This window comes from Callospermophilus lateralis, chromosome 5, assembly GCF_048772815.1.
Source record: "Callospermophilus lateralis isolate mCalLat2 chromosome 5, mCalLat2.hap1, whole genome shotgun sequence".
NCBI classification, from domain to species: Eukaryota; Metazoa; Chordata; class Mammalia; order Rodentia; family Sciuridae; genus Callospermophilus; species Callospermophilus lateralis.
Window position 1 is genome coordinate 132,483,559 of NC_135309.1, and position 13,615 is coordinate 132,497,173.

The window sequence follows — 13,615 nt, forward strand, 5'->3', positions numbered from 1 at the left end:
GAGTGACTATAGGAGAAATAAGAAAAGAAAAAATGTTGCAGCAACAACCATCACAGAAATTACAGGGCTTTTGTACAGGATTAGGGTGTTGTAGTATAAACTTTTGTACTCCCTACAACATTCACAATAATGTTTAATCCACAACATAAAAAGTGTTAATGCAAGGTGATCAGGCCATGAAGTCTCCACCTTCAGGAATGAATTAGTTCCTTCTGAAAGGGCTTGAAGGGACAGGGTCACAATATCCCCTCTACCATAAGAGCACTCAGCATTCATCCATTCCAGAGTATGAGGATGAGCAGAAAGTACTATCATGAAAGCAGAGAGCTCTTCTGCATCATCAAAGCTGCCAGCACCTTGATGTTCAACTTCATATTCCACAAAACTTTAATAAAGTTCTGTTTTTCTTAATAAATTAACCTATCTCGGGTATTTTGATATAGCAACAGAAACTAAGATACATAGATAAGAATTTCAAAATCTTCAATCCCACATTCTCTCTATAAAATGCAAAGTACTTACAGTTATATACAGACAGGTAATAAAATTTTGATTTAAGTTTTAAAAGGTTACCTGTGGATGAACTCTTATGACTAAACTTACTAGAACATGAGGCAGAGAGACTAGAAAGAAGGCAACAACAGTAAACTATAGATACAATAAATACAACAATATGAAGGATACTTATATAACTTGAATGGAGGTACATATAATTTTTAAATGAAAGAAAAAAAACTCTATAACTGTGTCCTTTCCTGAAACTATGGATTTATAAAAGATTTAAATAAGTTGAGCTGTTTTGACTTTTCCTCTATCACTAAACTGATATGTAATTAAGATAATGTTCATAACATGTTCTGTGAGAAGTCAAAAAAAATATTTCTTAGATTTAAATAAAAGTATGTATTGAAAATCTACCTATAGAACAGAGCTATCTTACTTAACTAACTTATAAAGAAACAAAATGTGTTCATTTTTCTTAAGAACCCATTACAATTTACTAAGATTTAAGCTTGTATCATGCTAAATTTTCTGTTTATATTTTTTTTCTTTTCAAACATGTGTTGACAATAGCACAGGCAGCTCGCAAGAAAATATCCTTTCAGGGCCAGGGTTGTGGCTCAGTGAATAGAGTGCTTGCCGAGCATGCATGAGGCACTGAGTTCAATCCCAGCACCACATAAAAACAAAAGTTAAAATAAAGGTATTGTGTCCATCTACAACTAAAGTAATATGTTAAAAAAAAAAGAAAGTAGTCTTTTAAAGACCAACAAAAACTAATGCACTACACAAATGCATTTATTTTATAGTAAGTATTCTGCTCTACAGGTATTATTATTATAGAATTTAAGAATTTATTATTCATTATAGTTTTTATGTAAGTGGCTGTGAATGATCTTGAGACAGTTAACAATCTTTTTAGAAAATGCAATATTCACATTTATTAAATGAAGAGATTATTTTTGATCATGCTAAGTACTGACCTCTCTCCGATTTTCGATCATGTTAAGTGCTCACCTCTCTCCATAGTATGTATTATGAAGTTCCCATTTTTTTCTGATTCAAATTAAATCAGAGGATGAATAGAAGGCACCAGGTGTGATCACCAGTTGGAATTGATACAATGGTTTCCTTTCACTCTTGGCCTCCACTAAATCCCATTGCTTCACAATTATTAGTTTCAATGTTATTAATGCTCTTTTGGTAAGATTTTTTTTTCATTAAAATAGTAAATTGCCAAAATTTATTGCAGATTAAATCTTTATCACATAAAATACAAAATACAAAAATAGAACAGAATAAGATGGTCGCATTATTTCTAAGGCTGAGTTGAAGCAATCTGCATCCCAATAAAATGGGAAAGAATGACAAGTGACCTGTTAGAGAACAGAACTCATTTTACAGAGTTTGCAAATGAACAGAAGAATGTGAGAATGTACCTCATGAGCCAGTTAGAGACTGCTTTGGTATTATCACCACTCTTCATATTTCAGTAGGAATTTTTAAACCATAAATAGCATTAAATTCAACTGAAAAGAAGTAAAATATCCAAATGTACATATTCAATTTCAGTGTTTTATTTGTATCCAGGCAGATTAAAATGGAAATGATGTGAGGCAAAGAATTCATGATTTGTTTCAATTTCAGGAACTCAGCCATTTATCCTGACTCTCCCTGGCAGCAGCCACCTCCTTTCTACGATGGATATTTCACAGTTGTTCTATGTGAAATAGAAAAATGGAGAGAACACTATCCTGCTGGCTTCTAGGAGGTTGTTTTAGTTTTAATCAAAGGTATTGTGTCCTATTTTGTAGAAAAAGAATAGCTCTGTGTGTAAAGAAAAGCACTTCAACTTATTTTTTTCTCTGGATACTAAAAACAACAACAAAAAAATGACTTTATTTTCAAGGTTATAAATTAAATTAAACCTATAACTTATTCTTGAAATAGAAGGGTGTGTTGAATAAGGAAAGGAATTATGATTAAACTAATTTTTAAAACCATTTTTTTCCAAGCCTTAAAGTACTGCATAAGAAGCCAGATAATCTCAAAAGGAAAAAACTGAAACAGAAAATTTTTCATATTTCACTTGCAGCGCAAGTGAAACAATTTAATAATTAGTGCTAGTAATCTTTAAGAAATCTAAATTACTGATCTTCTCTGAAATTGGGCTAAAGTTATTGTTAATAGGTTATTAATAAATGGCCAACAAGACCACACAAATTATATCAAAATTCATGTTTCATGATATCCTACTTATTTTTCCATAAGTATTTTATTTTCATAAAAACACAAAAAATCTAAAGGGTATTAAAAATACCTGTACTAAATTGTCTAGCTATCAATGATAATTGTGTGCATTAATCTCTTCTTCATATACTTAAATATACATATATGTACATAAAACTTTAGCTACCTTGGCTGCCTTCCTTAGTTTACTGCATTACATTAGAGAATATTTATGACAAATCTAAGAGAGACATTAAAATAAAAACATATGCATTTATCAAATTTAAACAAAATGGATATACAAAGAGTCAATTACAGTTTTATAAGCACCAACAGAACACACTGTATCTAGTAATATATCTAATAAAAATTGTTCATTTTTTATGTCATTAAGTCATAAAACTATAATAAATCCTGAAGGAAAAGTAGTGAATAGAAGGGCATTCCCTGTTCTGAATAGGAAAGCTTGAATCATTTTTAATAATGCTCCAATGACACACAGTTTCCATTAAAGAAAAGGTAGGAAAGAATATTCTCCCTTTGCGTGAAATCTGGTATCATATGTCCTACTGTCAACTGTCAGGAAAATACAGGGATGAGGCTCTTCCAAAGGGAAATGAGCTTACAAAGAATAAAAATTACAAATAACTATAATCCACATTAGTAGAGATGTTTAGACTAATTTTTATCTAAAATTTCCTTCAGCTTCAATCAGCCATAGAGACTTCATATTCTCTTCAGCAAAATTAATAAAATATAGATGCAGATATAAATATTATCTGGAATTTCTCAAGAAATATAACAAGCAGCTTCCTGAGTTTCTACTTGTAAGACTGTAAAATATAATAAAATATGTAGCAATGATGTAATATAGAAATACTTAAAAGATTCAATTATCATTAAATTCATCTCTTTGTACAAAATGTACCCCAAACATATTCTAAATATTAATATGTATTTAAGCTAATAATGCAAGGCCCAAACATCACAAATTGAGCATTGTTATTAAACCTGGGCTAGTTATTTTAGTTATTCAATTCTTATCACTTAGTCTCTACTTCTCTGGTATCATACTTATATTGAATCCTATCAACCATAGTGGTAAAACAATGACATATTGACTACTTCCTTATGCATTGGCACAGTCACATTGAATTAGACACCAGAAATTTAAGGTGGTATTGATATTATCTCATTTTATTTTCTAGGCTGACCAAAATTTTTGTTTACTTTTTTTTTGGGGGGGGGTTGTTATTTTCACATCCATATAAAATAATTAAGACAGTCATTTGTTTTTGCATATATACACTGGTATTTCATTTGGCATTACATCACAGTTAACTCCCCCTCCTAATATTAGGCACTTCAGATTCATGTATAAATGGACATTTATATATATATATATATATATATATATATATATATATATATATATATAGAGAGAGAGAGAGAGAGAGAGAGAGAGAGAGAGAGAGAAAGAGAGAGAGAGAGAGAGAAAGAGAGAGAGAGAGAGAGTAATATATGAAGAAAATTAGCATAGAGTAGAAATTTCAGAACAGGAAATAATTGTTTGAGAAGTAAATATGTATCTTCAAGTTTGCTTTCTGGTAGACCTTGATAACAAGGTGGCAACATGGCTATAATGGGATCACTCCTAAACTTTAGGGTCACAAAGGTGACCTGTGCAGTTCGTCCAGCACCAGTCAGACTGCTATGTCAAAAGTATAATGGTAGAAATTTAAAAGCACTGATAACAAATAACAGATGCAGCTCAAGGGCCAGATATTAATGGACAATTTTAATTATAGGCACAAGAGAGTTTGTACAGTCACTTCTGGAATTTTACAGCACACAAAACAAAGAAACTGGCCATGGGAAATCAAGGTACTGCCTACCATTGTTCACAATGCCTGCCAATAACCACAAAGTCATCAAAAAAAAAAAAAAAATGTTGCACAATGGATCATCAGTAACCTCAGTCAAAAGCTAGACTGTGAAACAGGGTGCCTGGACCTCTCAATTCCCTGTTGGGTACCAAATGGGAAAAGAAACCATATTAGGGTTGATGGGGGATGAAGAAAAGACAAAGAGACACACATAGAAAGAAAAAGGTGGGACCAGTTGGGTAGCCAAACTCTAACGAAGAGTGACTGACCCAGAGTTTTCAGCATGTGTATTACATAGTTTCATCTTCAAAAGGTTATTCTTGGGAAAATTTCAGCAAAACAGTCAAATCTGAAGAATGCAAGACTGACAAGACATTAGGTTCTTCTTGTTATACTTCTCTATCCTGCAAGTTGGTGCTTGAACTCAAGGTCCCTACTGATAACTAGTGCATGCCTTTGCATGTAGCCTCCCTGGGCTGGTGTCACAAAAGTAACTGGACCATTTTGACCTGCACTTTTGCACAGGCAGTGCCCAACACAAATAGAGCAATGAGAAAGTCGGAAAGACCATGACTCAAATTGCCACTCTCCACAGCTGGGAAAGACAATAGGTGACTTAATTTGCCTATTTTATGTGTGTTGAATCAAACTCTATTTTTACCATTTATAGCTATTCCTTCTTTCTAATCTTAGTCTTTTCTTTCTCTTTGACAAAGTCTTGTGAACATCCCGCCCCCCCCCCCCCCCCCCCGCCCCAGACCTTTAACTAATCTACAAAATCTCCAGTTTGGAAAGGATCTGGGAAGGTCCATTGCACCTGTCTCCTAGGTAACGGTCTGTCTACGTCTTTAGTTGTTTATATATTATGGGTCAGCCTGTGGGGAGGAAGGAACAAACCCTAGGCTTCACTTAGTCCAACCTCAGCTCTATGTGTGAGTTTTACCAGTTTAATAGCTTCAATTTCTTCATCTGTAAAAGGGATGTTAATTACCCTTTGTTGTTTTTATGAGAGTTAAGGGGGAGGGGGGAGACTATTCCCCCACTTAATTGCTTTTACCATTCTCATTGTAAGCTAAAATTTTATCTTTTCAGCGATTTTCACTCATTTTGTGTGTATCTCTGAAGTAAATATACACATATGGATAAATAAGTAACTTCTTCAGTTTATTGAAGAGGCTTTTCTACTGCTTTACAAAGGAATCATGTAAAGTATTTTCTTCTCAATATCTTCAGCCAAATTTTTATGCTCTAAGACCATTAACCATTTTGGGGTTATTTTAGATGGTTCATGAACATAGAAATAAGTCCAAAATTGACTTTGATAAAATTAGGGTTAATCTTAGTGGTGACACAATAGTGGTCTTGTAACCTAGAATAGTACTCTTTTCTTGAAAAGTGTACTTGATTTACTTCACTTTTGTGTGATAATGGTGAAAATTACCAATATGGTATTCTTCTGAAAATTTTGCAAATATTGCTTATAGTATAATGATTCCTGTCCTTTATTCTGATCTATTGTCTTTAGAGACCTCATTTACATTGCAAAAATAGCCATATAAAATCTATTATAATGTATAATATTTAAAAATCATAGACAATTACAGTTATCATATGTTATCATATTCCTTCCTTAAAGAGCTGAAAGAGATGAAAAGTAGACTCCAAGTTTCATTATAAATCTGTGGTTTAGAAACTAGAAAAAAGATTATTCTCAGAAATGTGAAGAAAAATGTATAGCACAGTGTCAACCATGGGAACCAAAGGTTTGGTTCAGAAGACATGGCCCTTTTTAGCACTCTTTTTCCTTGAGTTAAACACTGCAGGAAAATATTCTTCCTGTACTATCTCACACACCTGTCAAATGTTGTCATTCTCATTCTAACTCAAACGTCTGACAGGCAATCTTCACAGAAATGGAGCAATGCTGCAGTCCGGCTGCAGCAAAATAACCAGGAGGTGACGAACAACTTGTGTACACTGATACAGTAGGACAGGAGGGGTATATATACATTCCACACAGCTTATCTTAATTAATACAAACTAGATACAGCAGTCAACCAATAAGGAATCTCCACACTTAATGGCTCACTGGTGTTACTTCACAAACCACTCCCTCTGGCAAAATGCCAGGCGCCATCTTGACTTGTTTACAGTCCCTAACAGAGGAAAGCTCCTAAGAACTGGTATGTTTATTTATAATTTTATACTGAATTGGATAACACATAGTTGTCATAACTGATCAATACATAATTTTTGATACAGTATTTACTTTTACCTATTGGCCATAAAAGAGCCCTGGGTATCAATTAGCATAGCATTCTGTATCCATCATTATGTGCAGGTTTTGCAACTCAGTTTCATATGGTACTTCTGTATTTTCAAATATGTACATATATATTATCTATATATCTGATTATATATAGGTACAAACACATACATGCACACACACATACATACACACACACACACACACACACACACACACACTTCTTTTGGACATGCTTGAAAGGGACACAGAAGGCAATAGGTTTTTTATTTTTTTTTTTTTGATATTGTAACTCATGCCAGAAAAAAATTATGGTCATATTATTCCAATAAACATATTTTCCTATCTCTTTTCCTTTGCTTTTAGCACCACCCCTCCCTGTCCGCAGTGTCCATATTTACCACTTCCTTTGCCATCCAAGGTTAAAGAGATGATTAAAATTAGTTACATAATATGGGCTACATGAAGGGAGCAAACGTATACTAACTAGTATATATTAATCATGCAAGCAATTTTTACTACCACTTCTATAAAACAATTTCTATATGTCAGGATCATACAGAACAATTATGATCAATGTTTTAAGTAACATATAATGTGATATACACCAATTAATTTTCTAAATATTTTGTGACAAGTTGCACTCTTTTACTGAATTATGTCTTTATTGGAATGACCTATCAGACTTGCTAACAGATAAGTCCTATCAGTTTTACCTGATAAGCTTATAATGCAAGATTAGTATTAAGCTGTCTTTGACACATATCTTCATTCTTGGCTTACATGTATAAATGAACACACATACATGTATCTATAGATGTACATGTACATGTACATATACACGTACAATTACCTAGTGGTTTTTTTTTTCATGTTTTGGATAGTTTTCATAATATAAGATAAATAACAAGTACCATTTAAATTAGTAGATGTTCTTTCTTCTGTGATTTATACAAATATATATATAATAACTTATTGTTAATTTTACTTTATTCCAATAAAAAAAAGTTTATTTATACATCCTGTTCCAGGAAATGTACTCACTCATGCAATACACATTTCAAAAATTTGAATTAGTTGTTTATTAGTGAATAATAACTTAGAAATTGTACATACATATTATTGGAAATGAAAACATACATATTCATCAGAATTGTTTTAAAATTATAAGATGATGAATTATAATGCATTTAAGGTGAAAATGTTTCAACCACTCTCTCAAAGCATAGTACATTACATCCTGGGCTCTTCCAGCTGCTTATGTCCTCCTTAATTTACTCAGTGTATTCTTCACTTTAAAATGGGCCATGGTAGCAAATGGCTTATTTGTCAAAGAGTGTAATATTTAAAGGTAATTTTGTTTTCAAAAAGCAGTTCTTCAAAATTCCCCAATGCCAAAACATTCCAAAAGAAATATGACAAATGTAGCTGTAAGCTAAGAAGCTCTAGATAGGAATTAAGATCAAAGTCACCTACAAAGATGTAAGTTTCTGGGTACACGAATTGCTGACTAAGGGTTTCTAGAGACTGCTGTATTTTTATCCATATAATGTTCTTGGCACAGTCATAAATCAATCATTACCGTACCTTGACCTGTCCCCAAAATGAAATACTACTTTTTATGATGTAAAGTGACAATATCATATTTGAATGCCTAAACAGAGCAGGAAAAAAAATCACATGAAATAACTTCTTACAGAAATTTAAATTCTAGGGTGAAATTTTACTGTTTTTGTTTTTGCTCTGCTTCATTTCCTGTATTACAAGTTATTTGTATGTATATGGAACCCCAAAGTGAATTATACCCCTATATGACATTATAATAATAGAGCAGATGAACAAAAAGAATACTGAAAAATTAACTGACACTGCTTATCCTAAACAAATAACATTCCTATGTTACTTGCCCTTGTTATTCTCTATTTTAATGTATCTGATATTAAATTTATAATCCTTAGATCATAAATGTCTGTTTATACTCAAAGCAAACCATGTCACTGGCTATGGTAGATGTTCTTTTAGCTAATAGATTTCTTCATGAATGTTTTTTATTCACCCATTCATCTTTAAAAAAGCTATTATGCTGTCATAATATTTTTTCATGGTTGTTCTTATATACCAGAAGAATGGTCAAAAACAAGCTGAAATGAAATACTTTTGTGTTGCAAGTACTTTTAAGGAAAAACAACCAGGAGAATTTGACAGCTTTTTTATGCAAATTCATTTATAGTATGATATTAATCCATTAAATAATGAATAACACTTTGCTTTAGGCATCATAGTAAATGTGTTTATTTGAACAATTTCTAAAATATATTTTAATTATGCACCAAACCCAGTCATTTGTTACTGTTTGGGGGTAGTTTGTGAATGTGTGTTTCTGTGTGAATGTGTAAATGTGTGTATGTGTTTAGTCTTAACTCACATCTTTTATAAGGCCTGCTCTTTCATGGAGAAGAACACCACATAATTGGTAACTCATAAAAATACAAATTAGAAAATTTTGTGTGTAAATCAAATTAACAAAATATAATATATCATTAGAAATGTTGAAAACTATGATGGTAGACCAGGTGCTATTTTAACTAGTCCTCCCAGGGATTCAGTTTAACAACAAAGGCAGAAAAGACCCTGGTGCAAAAATAAATAAAGAAAAAAAGAGAGAAAGAAAATAAAGAAAATAAAAGCAGTTTTTTAAAAAATATATTATCTTTTTAAAATTGTAAACAGATAAATTGCAGTTGCAGGTAATTATGGCTTTTGCTGAGGCTGTCTTGGAACTTGTGATCCTTCTGCCTCAGCCTTCTGAGCTGGGATTACAGGCATGTGCCAATACCCCTGGCCACAATGGGGAATTTGAAATTTACCCTTCAAGCTATTTTGAAAAGTGTAATATAACATTATTTACTATATTCACCAGACTGTGATCTAAAAACTTATTTTTTTCTCAATGAGGCTATAATACCTTTGACATTCATCTCTCCATACCCATCATTCCCCATGCTCAGTAACCACCATTGTCCTCTGCACTTCTGTGAGTTCCATTGTTTTAGATTCCACCTTTAAGTCAGGGTGTAATTTATTTTTTGCCTGGTTCCCAAATAAAACATACAAATATTCTATATTTTTTTTAAAAATTCAACATCACTTATGATTAGGGAAATAAAAATTAAAACTATTATTACATATAATCGGTCACCTATCAGAACAGCTGTTACCAAAAGACAAAAGGTAACAAGTGCTGGTGATAAAGTGATGTGGTGAAGAAAACAAAATCTTTGCACACTGTTGGCTGAAATTTAACTAAGTACACCTTCTTAGAACACCACATGGAGGTTCCTCAAAAAAACCAAAAACAACAACAAAAAACGTAGAATTACTGGGTAATACAACAATACCACTTTTAAGTATTAAAAAAAAAACACATTGAAATCAATATGCCAAAGAATTCTGCTACATTCACTGCAGTGTTTAATTCACAATAGACAAGTTATGAAAATCTTTGTTTCCATCAACAAATCTATGAATAAAAACATATACACATACATATGCACACATAGGAACACACACATACAATGGGATACTATTCAGCCTTGAGAAGAAATTGGGTCATTTCTAACAAAATGAATAAAATATGCCATTATCTTAGTTTATCTCCTCAGTGAAGGGTCTATCAAAGTGAGCCATGACCATCAGAATCAATATCAAACCTAAGATTAATACTGAAAATTGTCAGATCTCCCTCCATACCTTCTGAGCCATAATCTCTGGAAGTGAGGTCATGCAACCTCTGTTCTACAGTCTCCCAATTTATTTCCTACAAAGTCATGGAACATGGGTCCAAGTGCAAGTGATTTTTTTTTAATGTAAGTTCTAACAGGAGAAATTGGTACAAGATTGGGGGAAAACAGACTATAAAAGGAGAAGTCTTGTTGGTGTATAGTTCCCTTGAGCAGTGTGTAGTGTCCTTTGTTATCCCCTTTGATTGACTTTAATTTTAAGACTACTCTGCTTGTGAGAAATGAAGCTGCAGGAAGTACGATACTTGAGGTATGAATGTCCAGAACTGATAAAAGGTGTCCAGTGGGACCATGGTGCAGGATTGGTATTCTGTGTTTAGAAGGTATAATGAACATTGAAATTCTTAATCTTCTTTATTTCCTAATTCCTAATATTTAACAAATTATGTTCTAGTGTGAGGCTGGTTTTGCATTCATAAGTAGGAATAAAAATAACATCAGCCTAAAGAACTTAAATAATACAAAGGAAAAAATGACAGAAGAATGAATTACAATTCATATTACATATATACAGCACAATTTTTTCCTATCTCTGATTCTATACAGAGTAGAGTCACACCATTCATGTCTTCATACATGTACTTAGGGTAGTCATATCCATCTCATTTCACCATCTATCCTATCCCCATGACCCCTCATTTTCCTTCCTCTCCTTTGCCCTATCTAGAGTTCATCTAATCTTCCCATGACCCCCACCCCCAACCCCATTATGAATCAGCATCCTTAAATCAGAGAAAACATTCGGCATTTGTTTTTTTTTGGGGGGATTGGCTAACCTCATTTAGCATTACATTCTCTTAACCATCCATTTACCTGCAAATGCATGATTTTATCCTATTTTTTTAATGATAAATAATAATACATTGTGTATTTATACCACATTTTCTTTATCCATTCATCTACTGAAGGTCATCTAGATTGGTGAATTGTGCTGCTATAAACATTGATGTGGCTGTGTTCCTGTAGTATTCTGTTATCAATGCCTTTGGGTATAGACCAGGGAGTGGGATAGCTGGGTTAAATGGTGGTCCCAGTTTTCTGAGGAATCTCCATACTGCTTTTCAGATTGGCTGCACCAATTTGCAGTCCCACCAGCAATGTATAAGTGTGCCTTTTCCCCCACATCCTTGCCAATACTTATTGTTGTTTCTATATTCAATAGCTGCCATTCTGAATGGAGTGAGACGAAATCTGAGAGTAGTTTAGATTTGCATTTCTCTAACTGCTAGAGATGTTGAACATTTTTTCATATATTTGTTGATTGATTGTATATCATCTTCTCAGAAGTGTCTGTCTGTTCAGTTCCTTAGCCCATTTATTGATTTTTTTTTTTTGGTGTTAAGATTTTTGAGTTCTTTATATATCCTAGAGATTAGTGCTCTATCTGATGGGCATATAGTAAAAATTTTCTCCCATTCTGTAGACTCTCTACTCACCTCACTTATTGTTTTTTTTTTTTTTTCTGAAAAGAAGTTTTTTAGTTTAAATTAGTCCCAATTATTGATTCTTGATTTTAATTCTTTCTGTATAGGAGTCTTATTAAGGAGGTTGGGGTCTAATCAGACATGATGGAGATTTGGGCCTTCTTTTTCATTCTAAGCAGAGTGACTACTGCAATAGCTTGTGCATGAAATGACTTAGCTGAAAGCATTAAGATAATTTTGTGCCAGGCACAGTGGTATAATCCCAGCAATATGGGAGCCTGCCTGAGGCAAGAGGATCACAAGTTCAAAGCCAACTTCAGCAACTTAGAGAAGCCCTAGCAACTAGTGAAACTCTGTCTCTAAAAAAACAAAAAGTAAAATACAAAAAAAGGTGTTTGGGGGGTTCTGAGAATGTGATTTGGCTCAGTTTTTAAGTGCCCCTGAGTTCAATTCCCAGTACCAAAAAAAAAAAAAAAAAGATGACTTTGTGCACTTCAAACATTTTTCAATGCTTTATTTGTGTCTATTACCTTACTGTAACTTAAGGGCATCACTGTGAATTAACTTGACAACATCATTTTCAAATATTAAAGAATGTGTTTTAAGTTCATTTTTCATTGAAAACCATTCCTAATTTTCCATAATGTGGTCTGTATATATTTGTATCTATCAATAATGAATTTTAATTATATTTTATAATAAATTACTAATGTTTTTAATGTGTTTAACTATAATCCTAGACGTTTTATATCTCTGTATATTTTTAACATTGACTCAAAGTTGGCATTTTTGAGGAAGCCACTGAAAATAACTCACATAACTCAACATCACTGAACTGTTTTGTTCTTATTTTTTATAGAATGCTTTTTATTGTTGTCCATATGAAAGAACATCATGACTTATGAACAGTAAATAGAATGTTTCAGGAAAATAAATGCATTATTATTTTCATCAAAAATAATACTTCTCCTTTAAGGATGGAAGAAAAATTGCATGTCTTGAAACCCCTATTATGTAGCTACAATTCTCTAGCTTTTATAGAAATATTAGATGTAGTTCTCTCTTATTTATAGATTACAAAATGCATTGTTTTCACATTTGCTGGAAATCATAACATTTTATGATACATGAAATATGTCAGTTTAGAAGGTATTTGATGGCTTTCAATACATTATATTATGATAGATAGGTTTTAAAATAATGCAAAACATAATAAAACAAAAGTCCCAAAGGAAAAACTTGTCATATTCTTGCTCTACTCTTCTGCAAACTGAAAATCTAATACAGTCTATATAATCAAAGTAAACGGTTTACTTGTCTCAATGTAACACAGTGAGAAAAGGATTCCATAAGACAGAGGTGAAAATGAAAAAGCATCACTTTAGTGTTTTAATTTAGTTTTAAATGTATATAACAATTTGTTATTACCTAACCTATATTAACATGATAGAACACTAATTGAAAGAACCTCAGATATGTTTTTTTTTTTAAGAAAGAGGGAGAGAGAGA